Source organism: Parasteatoda tepidariorum, chromosome 1 (assembly GCF_982258835.1).
Source record: "Parasteatoda tepidariorum strain Cologne lab strain chromosome 1, Ptep-v5.0, whole genome shotgun sequence".
Lineage (NCBI taxonomy): Eukaryota > Metazoa > Arthropoda > Arachnida > Araneae > Theridiidae > Parasteatoda > Parasteatoda tepidariorum.
Window position 1 is genome coordinate 131,404,119 of NC_141755.1, and position 13,674 is coordinate 131,417,792.

General features: G+C 30.1%; 1 protein-coding gene across 5 annotated transcripts in view; it reads right to left on the reverse strand.

The window, feature by feature from the left end:
- LOC107454023 (uncharacterized) overlaps positions 1-13,674 on the reverse strand; it is a 229,318-nt gene that overhangs the window by 39,778 nt on the left and 175,866 nt on the right. The gene's annotated exons all lie outside the window — the stretch shown is intronic.

Genomic DNA, 13,674 nt, shown 5'->3' on the forward strand with positions numbered 1-13,674 from the left:
ATAGGACTTGTGACATAATGGAATTTTAACTGCTGTTTCCTTCGCTTATGAACATTATAGCGCACATGAGTCATCCACTGCCATTTACCATTTTAAAATATTGAACTGTACTTGGAAAAAAATGTAAACATGTAGAATGTGTTGAACTGTAAGTAGAAATACAATGAGGTGTAATTTACGTTAATGTTAATCACACGTTAACGAGATATATATTATTATAACAATTTAAAAAAAATCTATTTTTAACTCTCGAAAAATAAGTGTCTTTTTTTTTTTTTTTTTTTTTTTTAATTTCAATGTAGATGACAAGACTGGCAACATTTAATCTTTCTCAACTTTTGTTATTTTCGAAATCAACTTAAGCACGACCTTATACTATAAAGAACTGAAAAAAAAACATTTTACTACAACATTGTATTAATAGTCATCATTTGAAGCAAAAAATGTGAGAAAAATTTACGAATGGAGCACTCAAAATTTCTATAACTTGATGACAAATTTAAATTTAGAGTGAAAAAAAACACAGGTAATTTCAATAATAAAAATTGCTCTTTTAAAACTTAAACTGTCAATTCGGTAGTAGCATTTCTGTGGGCTACAGAACGGTGATATATTTTACTGCAAATTTAACAGTTAATAATTCTCAAATTAATTATTGTGCGTTAATTTTTTATTAAATCATTTGATTAAATCATCTGGGCCTTTTTTCCCAACATCTCCGTAAGTTTTTTAGGTTTTATAATTTTTGCGCAGTATAACAAAATATAACATAAAATTAAACGCCAAAATAAGAGGCGGTAGAGATTTATGATTCTTTAATCGCCTCCCTCATTATCCCGAGTTAACTCGGGTATGTATATATTGAAAATATATATTATAGCGAGTAAACTCGGGCATAGCATAATTAGTCAATACGTTTTGTTTTATCACATTTTTATTCGGCCGGAAGCAAAACAAAAAATAATAATAATCTGCTTTGATTGCTAATATTTGTTTTGGGGCTATTTGTGGAACTGCAGACGTGTTTTGTATACACGATGGCTGTTGAATTTAAATGGGGGGAAAAATGGCCTTCATGAGTGAAAGTAATGCAGATGATGAAGAAGTGAATAACCTATACAAAGACTCATATTTAAATGTGTTCCTTTTCCCCTTGACAATTCGGGACAGTAAACGGAGGGTAAATTAAATGTTTTTTACACATAAAAAAAATTAAATTTCAACTTAGAACTAGTGTATTATGTTTTGTTTTAGTTCCTTGTATTTATTACTAAAAAAAAATATGTTGGTTTTTTGCTTCTTTTTCCAAAAAAATTGGTAAGTAAATCTAGAGAGATATATATTATTTTTAAAAAAGTATTGAATATTATTTTTAAAAGTATATTGAATAAAACAATTATTTATCTTTATTTATTTATTGTTTTTCATACCGAAAATCATTATTAAGAAATGTTGTGATTAGCAGATGGCACGCACTCTTTTTTGTATAGTTAATCTTTTTTAATTAATAATCTTTATAACTAAATATTTTAAAATTTTTTAACAAGAAAACTACATTTGTAATTTTTTTATGCTATTTTTTTACTTTGCTGAGCAATTTGTTTAGCCAGTGTTTCTTTTAACATCTGTGAAATAAATAGCAGTCTTTAACAGGGTACGTAGCTAAATCTTTCAACTAAAAACAAGCACCTTTTAAGCACTCAAAAATATTTATAGGCACTATTACATTAACAAAATGCAAAATAATTTTTTAAAGATTTTACGTGATCATGATAAAATGACTCGTTTCTGACAAATAACTCTTTTCTTGATTATATGAGCCATCATAAAAAGATCGAGAGATTTTTCGGTTCGAAATATGAGGGTGGGGTGGAAAATGAAGCCTGAAATTGAGAATAGTTAAGAAAATGCAGCAGAGTTACACATGAGAGTGCTAAGAATCTCAGCACAGTAAATGCACATGCGGACCCGCAAAGTATTTCATCAAATCTGTAAAATGATGGACGCTTTCATACGCTATGGACCGACGATAGGCCGGAATGGATTGTGAAAACATTGTATGGAAACACTATTAAAAAAAATGCTTTTGTATAATACGTGCCGAAAATCGACATGATAAAGAAGAAAGTTCTTTTTAGAAAAGGGAATATCAAGCACTTTTCAAAAACACCTGATAAAAAAAACACCTTCAAGGGTTTTAAAAAACGAAAATTGAAAAATAAGCACCTTTAAGCACTTTTTAAAAGCTCTCTACGCACCATGTTAAATGTTCTCCCACTGTTAAATAGTAGTCTTAAATGTTCTTCCACTCTAATATAGTAGTCTTTTACTCAAAAATAGTAGTCTTATATGTTCTTCCACTCTAAAATAGTATTCTTTTACTCTAAAATAGTAGTCTTAAATGTTCTTCCACTCTAATATAGTAGTCTTTATCTCAAAAATAGTAGTCTTATATGTTCTTCCACTCTAAAATAGTATTCTTTTACTCTAAAATAGTAGTCTTAAATGTTCTTCCACTCTAAAATAGTGAGTACGAAATGCATTAATTTTGTGCGAAAACTTCAATCCCGAGTGTCATATTATTCAGAAGAATAAATTTATTACGAATCTTCTAAAGAGGTGCCTGCAAACGGTTTTCAGTATAATTTCAAAAGTGGAAAAGCTTCCTAACAGATGCTTATGATTTTCTAAAAATGTTGATAGAATCGAAAAATAAAAATTTCTCCTTCCGCCGAGAATTTTTATTTCTGCGTTGAAGCAGCAAATCCAAAAAAAAAAAAAAAAAAAAAAAAAAAAGAAGAAGAGCAAGAAGAGGAAATCCTATTTCGAAGGCTTTACAACTAAAACGAAACATTTCATTCTCACCGAAATATGATTGATAAATTCATTATTTAAATCACATTTTTCAGCTTTTGCATAAAGGGGATGAAGAATGTGTAAAGAACAGTCATTCATATTTTGTAATGACTGTCATGGCAGCTGTCTGGAAATTTGTAAATTAATCTGATAGAATTCTTAAGTGATCAAAATAGAAAGATTTTCGTTGAATTTAAATATTAAAAATAACCTTTTAAATAAAAGGGATAGAGGTTATTTTTAATTTTATCTTTCAAAAAAATGTTGTCGGGACATTAGATTTATTTTGTCAATTCAATTTTCACGAATGATCGAATTAAAACTGAAATTGCGTGAGCCCGCTTTTTCTTTGTTTGATTTCGACATGAACGCCTATCGAAATAATATCTTCTGCGAATAATTTCAAACCGCTAGCAGTCAGAGTAATAAACAGATTTTGGGGGTGGGGTAACGATTAAAGGTATTGTGACTATAGAAATAAATTCCCAATATAGTTCCTATAAATAAAATACTTATGCATCCAAATTATTATCTTCATGATACATTAATTTTTCTAAAGGTTCCATTTGGGTACATTAATTCTTCCTCAGGTTCGCATATTCCAAAAGTATGCTTACTAAAGATTGTGGATGCGTACTAATACTCGTAGTGAGATCGCATCAGTGGCCTCTTCAGAAATTTTACTATAAGCGATGCAGTTCTTCACATATTTTAAAAATAACATCAGTGATAATTTCTAACTTAAACAAAAAAAATAGTTTATTGCTGGCAATTAATTATTTAATTATTTTATATTCGCTGTGTCAGATAAATTCAATAAAGAACATGATGTGGTCATCAAATTTATACTTTTAGAGTTGTCCCTTTCTTCAATTCCTACTATTAGTTCCTTCTTGTTCACATTTTCTAATTCTTCATAAAATTCAAGCACTCAACTTCAATGACATTTTGTTTTAAACTTGTTGTCACTTTCATGTCAATACAATCGTTTCAAATATTAATTCATTCATTAAATTAAATTAATTAGTTTCAGTTTTAAATGGGAGAATTTTTTTTAATTATTTAACAAAAATTAACTAAAATAAAAGTAACTAAAGAAGTGAAAGTAATAAAATTTTTCTTCGTTGATCTAAGTAAGAATTGACTTTTTTATCTTTCTTGTTTCGTAATAAATTGCTTTGAATTACTTCTGTCTTACTGAACTATCGTTCGCTGGTCAATTGCAGATGCGCAAATATGTGTAAGTAAGAGCAAGAAAGCAATTCTGAAGCGATTTCTTTTTATTTTATTTATTTTGTTTTCGATGGTCTGTTAATAATCGCGGTAAATGTACCGTTGGACTTGCCAAATTTTACAACATGAAATCATTTTCGTCGTTTTTAATCGCACGCATTTATATTTCAATAACGTCTCTGGCCATATTATTAGACGCAAACTATAACTGATAGTTAATAATTAAAATTATATCTATCAGGTGATACTCTATACTGCTGCACTAAGATGAAACCATTTCTTGACGCTCCTGTATCAATGGGTCAACATTGTCATGCAATACATTAAAAATAAATACATAATAAGAAGTCCATAAAAAATCTCCCGAATGAAAACCCATGACATGTATGTTTAAATATAAGAGCATTGCCTATTAACTCGCGCTAAACATGTCATTATTAAAAAACTACAGTGCGTGTAATCATTTGGTTTAATTATTATAATATACTCATATAATGATTGATATAATAAATATTCTATATTCATATAATATATCGTCTCATTTATCCTATAGTCAAATTTATACTATATATCGTCTCATTTAACCCATGGATACAGTAACGTAACCAAGTGCAAATAGTCGCGTCAAAGCTGTATTGAGTATCATTAAGATTTTAGGTAGATTCTTAGAGTGTGTCGAATAATTTGGCCTGTATATTTACAATGCATCACACTATTCATTCAGAATAAGTTATTTAAAAACAATGATTCAAAAGTCAGTATTGAAAAAGCATTGTTTATGATTGGGCATTTAATTGAATCTAAAATTGCGTTCAAGTAGACAGTCATTCCATTCATGTAGATGTGTGTCATTATTGTTAGGCATTAATGCCACAAAGGGTCTATTAGCCTCTTTAGGATGTCCGTATGGGGAAAGTGCTTGTCCAGCTTCATTAAGGTAACAAGTAGGATGAAATCTATTCGTCACACTCTCCAATGAATATCACGAATGTTCCAAAGATTTTCATATTTCCCCCCCTTATTAACTTTCATTAATATGTGGGTCAATTTTATAGGGAGACACTTTTTGGTGTTAATGTATCTTAGCAAACATCTCATTACTTTAGGTGTATTGTACGAAATAATAGAACGTAGTTCACTTTTTTTAACGAAATCAATAATACCATTGTTTATAAAAAAATATTTAAAAAAAAAAAAAAAGTCAACAAAAAAAAGTTGTGATCGCGTTTTGACGATCAATGGTTACCCATGGGCATTTATGGCAACGTTTATTTTAAAAAGTAACGAGTAAAAGTACAAGTATTTTTAAAAAAAGTAACGAGTAAAAAGTAAAAAGTTCCTATTTTAAAAAGTAACGAGTAAAAAGTACAAGTAAAAGTACAAGTACTAAACAAAAAAAGCAACGATTTAAAAGTACATTTCTAGGAAATCGAAAATTCAAAGTACCCTAAAATTTTATTGATTAATATTCTTATGTTCTTTAATGTTTTTTCAAAATTGTTGTTATTTATTTAATTATTTTTAATTTTGAAAGTTATGGACATTAATTTATTTTTAAATTCGGAAGAATATTATAATATAATTTTATAATATAATCATATAATATAATTTTAAAATCAAATATAATTTTACTATCAAACTTTTTATGGATTTGCACGAAAAGGAAATTGTGTCTACTTATTTTAATTTTTAGTTTATTATTTTCGTTTATTTAAATTACCACTGATTTAAAATTGTTTTACTCTATAGAAACGCGTTTTAAAAGCACAAACCTAAACAAAGCAAACACGGGGTTTCAGATAGCTCCTTTGAGCTAGTAAAAAATAATTGAATGTGCAGTATAAGTTGAAACAGAACAGTCTACAGTTTTATTTGTAACAATGGCTAATGCTGAAGTCATGGGAGAAAATCATTTTCCGAACATTCCTGCCCAACGGAATAATTAAAATTTGTAAACGAATTTTAGTACAATTCTGGAGAGCGCTCCACTCACAATAATAGTTGCAGTCAAAAAAAGATCAAAAAAGCCGTCTTTTTCCTTTCAAGAATGAGAATTTTAAAAGGTCAAGGTATTTAAACACGAAGTTAGCTGTGAATGCATATACATTAATTTTATAAATTAAAAAAACATAAGCATTTTTCTTGAATTAAACATTTTTTTTTTTAGAAAGCTTACCGAGTTTTAGAAAAAAGTAACGATTTCATTCGACATTTCAGTTACAAATACTTGTACTTTTTCCCTAAAAAAGTAACGAAAGTACAAGTAAAAGTACTAAATTTAAAAAGTAACGAAGTACAAGTAAAAGTACGTACTTTTTACTTGTACCGGCGGTACAAGTAAGGAAAGTAAAAGTACTGCCATATATGCCCATGGGTCAAATGCTTTTTCTTTCTGGGCGGACTCCGTTAAACATTTCAAATCATGGGTTGAAAAAACAGTCTCCATAGATGTGATTTTCATATCCTTCCCCTATGTAAGTGTTTCACAAAATACTTCTTCAGTATTCATATTTATATTGAAATCACCGTCAAGCCAGTCATTATACGTTAACAATTAAAAAAGAATATAAAAATACTTTCAATTATTATGATGTAAATACATTTAGAATACGTGCTAGTGAAAATAAAAAGAAACGGTCACCATAGTAACGCATGCAATGAAGACGCATTTCACTATGTCTCTCGAACACAGTTGAGAAGTGCGTGGACGCCCATCCAATGCAAACCAACACCCACATCACCAATGGGTACAAAATTAAAATACAGCCGAAAATCTACAAATGTTATCTTTTTAATCTAGCACGATAATTGTCATGGAGTGATATAAAATTATTTCATAAAATTATCGAAAGGAAAAAGATTTTGATATTTATAAATCGTTTTAATTATTTTTTTTTGAAATAAGGAATATTAAATAAACACGGCATTTTATCTGTTGTAACCTGCGTAAATGAAAGACGTCATTAAAAAAAAACAGTTATATTTTTGTTTTTATTTTTCTTATATGTCGAACTCGATTTGAATTAGCTTCTCGTTGCCAACGCGAGATAATAAAATGAATGCGTATAAGTGTTTTATGAGATGATAAGAACAAATGTTAAAACTTAAGTACAAAACGAAAATTTCAATTATAATTAAATGATGTGAAATGTGTCTTAAAAAGGAACAGAGATTCTATCACCCTACATGCTTCATCCAAAACAAAAACTTTCAAGCATTTCAAAACTATAGTTTGTTGGAATTGTAAGATACTTAATGAGTAAAATCGAACAAACTACTCAAAAAGCCGATTGGGTTAGAAATACAGTCCCTGGCCACATTATTCGACGCACTCTAAGATTCGATGTGAAATTATAATTACCAGTTGATACTCTATACAGCTGACTCTATACAGCTTTACCATTTGTTTACGCTCCTGTATCAGAAATTAATGCAAATAGGAAGTCTATAAAAAATCTCCAGAATAAAAACCCATGACATAAATATAAAAGTATTGAATGCCACCTCGTGTAAAACACGTCATTATTAAAAAACTACAGTGCGTATCATCATTTGATCTCATTATTTTAATATACTAATATAATTCATGATATAATAAATATATTCTACATTTATGCTATATATCGTGTCTAATTTATCCTATCGTCGAATTTATATCATATATATCGTCTCATTTCACCCATTGATACCCTAACGTAAACAAGTGCAAAGCCGGTTTCAGTCACATAAAAACAATACAGCTGTATCACCTGAGTAATTATAATTTTACATGGAATCTTAGAGTGGGTCTGATAATGTGGCCAGGGAATAAAGGTCCTAACTTTTTTTTGCTTATTCAGAAAGTTAAATATCCACTTATTAGAGTTTTATAGTCATATCCATATATTGTTTTTTTGATGACGGAACATGAAATATGCAACAGCGGCAGAAACTTTTATATATTTCACACAAATTACCCGCAAGCATTCTTTTGGTTATAAGAATTTTTATTTTTTGTGATTTGTTTTTCGTTCGCTTTTCAGGAGTAAAATTAGGATTAAAAAAAAAACGCCACCCAGAAAGAAAAAAAAAAGACGCAATTTGTGAAAAGAAAAAGGAAATATTCTATCATGAATTCATTGACTTTTCCTGCCAACTGCTTCTCACATAATCGGATTTCATCAGTGATACATCCACCCCGCTCTATTTTTTTACCTTTTCTCCATATCGACCTTTTTTGTTTTGTTTTGTTTGCATTAAGAACTCCGATCCGCCAAAATCTTGGAAGAATTTGCTTAACAAATTTTCACTCTTCTCTTTCGCACACATTTTATTTTTGACCTCACATGTCCCATATTGTTTAGCTTAAAGGGCATTCCTTCAAGAAAAGTCTATCTTTTTCAGTTAAATAAAATTATTTACACTCCCTGCACAAACTATTAGAGGCTCTCTAAGATCTTAATGATACTCTATACAGCTTTAGTGTTTTTACATGACTTATAATTTGGTTCAATTATTGTAATGTACTAATATAACACCTGATATAATAAATATTTTATATTTATATAACATATGGTCTCATTTATCGGCTCTATATTATATATCGGCTCAATTCACCCATTTATACACGAACGTAAACAAGTGCAAAACAGTCACATAAAAACACTAAAGCTGTATAGAGTATCATTAAGATCTTAGAGTGCCTCTAATAATTTAGTCAGGGGCTGTATAGGAGCGATGAATACCTTCCTCTCATAAATAAATTAAATGTCGTAAAATGAACTGGAATTTTATGTCTCAAAACTCACACCAGATTTGAATTTCCATTTGTGTCCTAATTATGTGGCCAATGAAAAGAATAAAGACAGGAAACGCAGTTTAGAATTATGAAAAATGAAGCACTGTCCAAAAAAAAATAAAAAACGAAGCGTTTACATTATTGAGAAATATTTCGAGCTATCATGAGTCATTCTCTGGTCGTGTACAGTAACTAAGCATGTCAACTGCCTGGAGCATACGAGGTAAAACTATTTAAAGTAGAGGGAAGCAACAAAAGTCAGTTAGGTACTTTAAAAGAGTGGTTGCCATAACGGTCGGTTAGATTAGATAGCAGTAGTTTCAGACTCTTGGCCAATCAGATCCTGCGTTTTAACGATTAAGATGTCCGACGTTAAATAAAGACGTTACAGAAATCCAACCCAGACTGCAAAATAAGGTTTATTTTCCCTCAGCATAAACTTTTTAATGTAAACCTAAAGAGGTTTATAATGTGGTTTACGTGACAATCTGCTCTATTCTCCACACACTACCCCCCTTTGTTTTTTTTAAAAAAAGGGGAGAGGGTTTGATATTTCACTCTCTAATTATTATACAGTCAGACTTTGCTTTAGTGAACCGTCAACGGACCGAAATTTCGGTTCACTATGTACAATGTTATTATATTAGCATTACTATACAAGTTAGCATACAAGCATTATATTAGTATATTATGATACAACAGAAACCGGTTTGCACTTGTTTACGTTAGTATATCAATAGGTTAAAATAGACGATGTATAATATATAAATTTGACGATAGGATAAATGAGACGATATATTATATAAATATAGAATATTTGTTATATCAGGTGTTATACTATTACATTAATTGGATCGAATGATGAGGTAGTGTCTTAATAATGACACGAGTTTATAGGCAGTACTTTTATAGTTAAACATACATGTCATGGGTTGTTATTCCGGAGATTTTTTCGTATACTTCCTATTTGTATTTATTTTTGATGCAGTAGCCGTGAACAAATGCATTCGAGTAAAAACAATGAAGCTGTATCACCTGAGTAATTATAATTTGACATAGAATCTTAGAGTGGGTCTCATAATGGGGGGCCAGGGACTGTCTATAAAAATCTCAATTTTGAATATTTTTGTTGCTTACGTTGATTTTGCTATTGCGCGGCAGTACACTATTTGCTACATTTCATAATAAAATAAAACTTGGAGAATTTTTGATGTTCTTTTTTTTTTAAGAACAAGACATCGCTTCTTAAATGTTTGGATTTTTGAGATTCAAGGTAATTTGCTATTTTGTAAAAAAATTGTGACGGAGATTGGACCGATTCCATCACAGAACAAGGCATCACTGAAAGGGAAAATTGCATGGCCAATTAGTCAGCGAGTTAACTAATTTATGTGAAATTTTGAGAACGACCCAATAATTAGACCCAAATGATGAGACGCACTTTTTAATAATGGCACGAGTTTAATACTTAAACCCTGTTCACTGCTGCTCACCAACCCTCACAAATTATTCTTGGCAGAACACAATTTTCCCAGTAAATCCACTTAACTGTTTGCTTACTCTTGTGCCTCCCACCTTCAAATATTTTTATCTATTAGTATTATAAATATTTAAATCTATTGGACAGCGGAAGTAATTTTTCTGAGTAATCATTTCTTTAAAATAACAATTGTTATAACAATAATATAGTTATAGTGTTCAAACAAATTGGATGAGTTCACAACCTTTATTTAAAATTTTCGCTCACTAAATGGGAGGATATATGACTTTTGCTTGCATCTCATTGCGCATGAAACTGATCATCAAGTTATAAATCATATTTAACAGATCTCTTTAACTGTAATTTATTACGGTATATTAATGTCATTTTCACGAAAATAATAATTGTAAGAGGGTTCAAAAGATTTGACGACCTTTCTAACTAACTTTATCTTAAAATGTAAGGCAGAAATACATTATAATAATAATAAAAAAATACAACTATTTTCTTAGTTTCAAACTCGAAAGTTGAGGTAAAACCGTAATAATAATTGTACAAGAAAATAACTTTAAATTTGGGATACAAAAATCTTCATAGAAAAACAATATCTTCACGACTTATATTAGTTTTATGCTGATGGCAACCAAAACAAAATGGAAATGAATGAGAAAAAACTGGATCCTACCACGTGATTTTCCGTCCAATAAAAAAGCACGGACAACAATGTAAAACTGGTACTCCATCATTAGACATACTCAAAACAAAATAAAAATTTCAACAAACTTTAGCTAGTAAGTTTAGTTGTAACAATTAAGCAGACAGCATTATTCATAATTATTACTTTTTCACACTCATGCGTTCTCAATTTTGATTGGCTGTTTTGTGCGTTACTAACCACAAGTCTTCTGTGATTGGCTATGTGTCATCATTTCACTCTCTTCCTATATTATATAAAGACATACATGTAATGGGTTATTATTCGGGAGATTTTTCATATACTTCCTATTTGTATCTACTTTTAACGTATTGCATAACAATGTTAACCAATAGATACAGGAGCGTCAACTATTGCAAACCGATTTCATCCGAGTAAAATAATATGGACTGTAAAATGCCCACATTTTTTTACCCCCATATATTCGGTATTTTTTTCCCAGTATAAGATATGATAAATAAAATTTTAAAATAAAGAGTGAATGCACTTTCCTCGAAGAAGTAAAGCAAACATTATATCAACGAAATAAGCTTAATTTTCCATTTTGTCACAAAAAAAGAAATTGGGAATGAAAAAGTGAAGAACGGATCCTTCTCCCATTCTTCAAAAAAAGGAAGAAAAAAGAAGCTTTTTTTTTTCTCTGTAAAAACATTTCATCCTTAAAGTGACAATTTCTGTAAAGCCTTTTCGGGAAATATAACATCTCTCCCGCACGAGAAACATAAGTCGCAGGTCATTTCGTTAGCTTCCTTGACACACACACACACACATATATATATATATATATATATATATATCTTGTAGAAAAGGGGTTACCAAGGCAACTGTCTCCCTTAGCAACAAGTGGAAGAGAGAATGAAGTCGATTGAAAATCCCTATTTATTCATTCATCCACGCTTTCCCTATCGCTATCCGCCTCACTGCAAATGGTCAACGCCAAAAACACACTTTTTATGTGTCGGTCTTTCCCCCACACAACATTTAAGTACCCCAACTGGGGATGTTCCATAGTGGGAGGGAGCACTCGGTCGATCCTGTGACCGCAATTTTATGGATGACATTTAAAGTCGGTTGGAAAATGTTAAAAATGGGCTATTCCATGTAACGGAATCTGACGGAGAATTAAGTTTTTCTACAAGCATCCAAGTTATATGAGATAGCATACAAATACAAAATATATAATATTTTATTTTAGCTTAAATCAATTGTTTTAATTCTTGGGAATTCAACTCAATAAAAATGTCCTCAATTGATAGTGTTATAATTGTCGTGAAGTTATGTAACCATTATTCCTTTTATGACATTTAAAGTCGGTAGGAAAATGTTAAAGATGGGATATTCAATGCGACAGAATTAAGTGAGAGAACAACAAAAAATTAAGTTTTTCTATAAGTATCCAAGTGATGAGAAATCGCAAACACATCCAAAATATACACTATTTGTTTAGTTTATCTAAGAATTGTTGAAATTGCAATGGTTTCAAACGAAATAAATTTGTACTAAATTGAAATTGTTGTAACGTTTTCGGTGTTAGGATTTTTTTTCCCTTCTAAGCTTGTTAGTGAATCAAGTTTGGAGACTGACGACATAAAACTTCATGAAACCTGCATGACCTTAAATAAATCAAGTTATTCGCATTATTTATTCAAAGCATTAAAGTTTTAATACAAAGTTAAAATTTTTTTAAATAGTGTGCGTTAGCTAGTTGAACCTGTTGCACATTCCATGGACGGGTACAATGCAGAGACCAGCATGCGCTCTCTCGTTTGGAGACAAATTATTTAATACTCAAGAGAATTTTGGAGATACTTCATTTTGGAGATACTTCATGTGTTGAAGTGTGGTGTCAACACTGGGACTGTCGGTCATGAGATGGACAGATATGATACGCAAAGATAGCTTCATGAGGTGGTTGTTCTAGTGGTTGTGAAAAAATTCTGTTTGTTTAACCGTATGAGGTGAAAGCAGTTCATAAACAGTTTTTTTCAGGCTTAACAGTTTGATTATCATTTTATGTATGGTTATGCGACTGTTTTGATTAAATATGGTAAAGTAACCATTCCATAAATTGCTATTTAACCATTTATTCCGGAAAAATTTCTAAGAGTGCAGTGGGGAAGATTCGAGGTGTGAGATGCACATATGTTCACAAAAACTCTAAAAATGTATTATTTGAGTTTATTTTTAACGTACTGCTTTACAATGTTAACCCATGTAAACAAGTGCAAACCTGTTTCAGTCACGTAAAAACAATAAAGCTGTATAGAGTATCACCTGATCATTAAGATTTTACATGAAATCTTAGAGTGCTTCGAATCATTTGGCCAGGGACTGCATGCAGATTATCTAGGTAAAATGCAGATTACTCCCTAGGTAATTTGAAAAATAAAACTATTTATTTGGCACTTAAGTGGATCATCCTAGTTAAACTGCACTTAAACTAGATATTCTGTAGAGAATGACTGATTCAACTTTAAAGATTCACTGATTAGTTACTAAATTGAAACTGTATGTTAACAGTTTAAAGTAAAAAAATTAGTGCAAATTTTCAGTTAAGATGAAATACTATTTTTTAAAAAAATTATATGATAAAAATTATCCGTATTTTGTACA